The following is a 2,622-nucleotide window of genomic DNA, read 5'->3' as shown; positions in this document are numbered from 1 at the left end:
TTGCTTTGCTCCCCAGGCTTGTGTTGAACTCCTGGCCTCAAGCAATCCTTCCTCTTTGGCCTTCCAAAATGCTGAGATTACAGGCGTGAGCCACCAATCCTGGCCCAATATTTTTATTTTAAATTTTAATAATGTTGGATGGCAGTCTTGTTAAGTAGGCACTTGGTATTTCTCAGTCTTCATAAATGGAAGAAACTGACCTTAAATTAAACTTTTTTTTTCAATATTCAATTTCTTTTAATGATCCCCATCTCCTTAAAGAACAGGTGCAGGCAGCAAGGCAATGGCAAGAGCTGTTTATTTGAAGATCTTGCCCTGATTGAAGGCTTAGTCCACCTGCTGGAAGGCCCCTCTCCAGGAACAGTACTCACAAACCAGTGTCTGGGTCTCCTCGCTGCCAGGATCCAGTTTCTGCCATGTGTATGACTCAAAGTCCACCTGCCAATCTGGACTCAGGGTCAAGGCAAGCTTCTGGCCTGTGAAGACCCAGGCTCCAGAAATGGAGCTGATATTGTTGCTTCCAAAGAGGATTGCACTGGCAAAGGCATTCTTCCTCAGTTTGTTCAGTTGCTGGAACATTCCAGCGATGAGACCGCAACTCCAGAAGGTCTGGGTGAGCTTCTCAGGAAAGCAATACTCAGACCAACCATCCTTATCACAGTGCTCCTGAAAATACGGCAGCACCACACTGTGTCCTTATTGGACTACTTGTGCTTAAACTCATCCAACACAAAGGTACTCTTGGACAAGTGAGCAAAGGGGTCTTGGCTTTGGGCTCAGCAGCCAGTGCCTGTTCACATTCATCCATCTCCTCAGGAGCAGGAGCAGCCGCCTTTTTCTCCTTTCTGTTCAGCCTAGGGCTTCTGCTTCTCTTCTCGTGAACTTTTCTCCTGTGGGGTGTCTTTTTTTTTAGGCCTGCTTTCTGCAAACATTTTAGCATCAAATAGGGCCATTTTCTCATATCATTTTACTTCCCCCAAGACAGCCTGGAACTGGGGCTGGTTAATGCAGGTGAGGAAGTTATTATCATGACCACTATTTGTGATTCTGTGATGTTCTGTGTTAATATCCTGAGGGTTTGTTACGGGATTTCCCTTTTATACATGTGGTTCCCAAACTGCCTTTTGAGGAGCCCTGGGGTGCCCTAGCTAACTCAGGGCTCTAGAGGATATTTTGACATTTTAAGAGAAATACAAGCTGGGCGCGGTGGCTCATATCTGTAATCCCAGCACTTTGGGAGACCGAGGCGGGTGGATCATTTGAGGCTAGGAGTTCTAGACCAGCCTAGACAACATGGCGAAATCCCGTCTCTACAAAAACTACAAAAATCAGTTGGGCATGTTGGCGCACACCTGTAACTCTAGCTACTCGGGAGGCTAAGGCATGAGAATGGTTTGAACCCAGAAGGCAGAGGTTGTAGTGAGCTGTGATCGCGCCACTGCACTCCAGCCTGGGTGAGACAGCGAGACTCCATCTTGGAGAGAGAGAGAGGGAGAGAGGGACAGAGGGGGAGAGGGAGAGAGGGGGAGAGGGAGAGAGTGGGAGAGGGGGAGAGGGAAATTCAATATATGTCTGATACCACACAAGCTTGAGTTCAAGGTTTAAACATGCCTCTGGATGATATTTTTGAAGCTGAGTTTTCAGAGGCTGCTGTAATAAAAAGCAAGTACCAAGTGAAAATCACTGTGGAACAAGAAATGACTGTAGCAGTATACAATGAGATCCCAAAGTTTGAGAAGGGAATTGCTAAACAGGCACATATATTCCTTAGTACATAATTATGACTATTTAATAATAAAAACTGGCTGGGCACAGTGGCTCATGCCTGTAATCCCAGCAATTTTATTACCAGTGGAAGGTGCCCAGGTTCTTGGCTTCTTGAAAAAATTGGACAAAACATACAAAGCAAGGAAAGAATGAAGCAAGAAAAGCAGATTTACTGAAAACGAAAGTACACTCCATAGGGTGGGAGCAGGCCAAGCATAGGAATTCAGGAAACTGGTTACAGAATTTTCTGGGATTTAAATACCCTCTAGGGGCTTCCCATTGGTTACTTGAGGTATACCCTATGTAAATGAAGTAGTGGCCTGTGATTAATCTGATTGGTTGCACAAAGCAACCAATCAGAGGCTGAAATGAAGTTACAAAGTTAAACCCATTTGATTGGTTGCAGAAAGTGACCAATCAGAGGCTGAAGTGAAGTTACAAACTTATACTCCTATGCAAATAAAAACTTGGCCTGAGACCAGCCTGATTGGTTGTGGACAGGGACAAATCACAGGTACTTTCAGTTTTTCATCTGCCACGCAGAAAAGTGGGATGCAAAGGGAGTTGTCTCTGGTCATTTTGTTACTTGCGTGTGGAAAGTTGGAGTTTTCCTTTTGATTTACTTCTAGGAAGTCAGCATGAATTGGCCTTATGTCCCCTGCCTGCAGACACTGTGGTGTGTAGTGCCTCACTTTGGGAGGCCATGGCGGGTGGATCACTTGAGGTCAGGAGCTGGAGACCACCCTGGCCAACATGGCAAAACCCATCTCTACAAAAAGGTGGAGGTTGCAGTGAGCCGAGACTGCACCACTGCACTATAGCCTGGGTAACAGGGCAAGACTCTATCTCAAAAAA

The 2,622-nt window shown here is 45.8% G+C and overlaps 1 pseudogene; it reads right to left on the bottom strand.

Annotated features, from left to right (window-relative positions):
• Positions 1–297: 297 nt before the first annotated feature.
• The window catches only part of LOC105534943, a 28,177-nt pseudogene continuing 25,852 nt past the window's right edge, over positions 298–2,622 (bottom strand).

This window comes from Mandrillus leucophaeus, unplaced genomic scaffold (assembly GCF_000951045.1).
Source record: "Mandrillus leucophaeus isolate KB7577 unplaced genomic scaffold, Mleu.le_1.0 Scaffold14, whole genome shotgun sequence".
Classification (NCBI taxonomy): domain Eukaryota; kingdom Metazoa; phylum Chordata; class Mammalia; order Primates; family Cercopithecidae; genus Mandrillus; species Mandrillus leucophaeus.
This window is presented reverse-complemented; position numbering and strand designations above follow the sequence as displayed.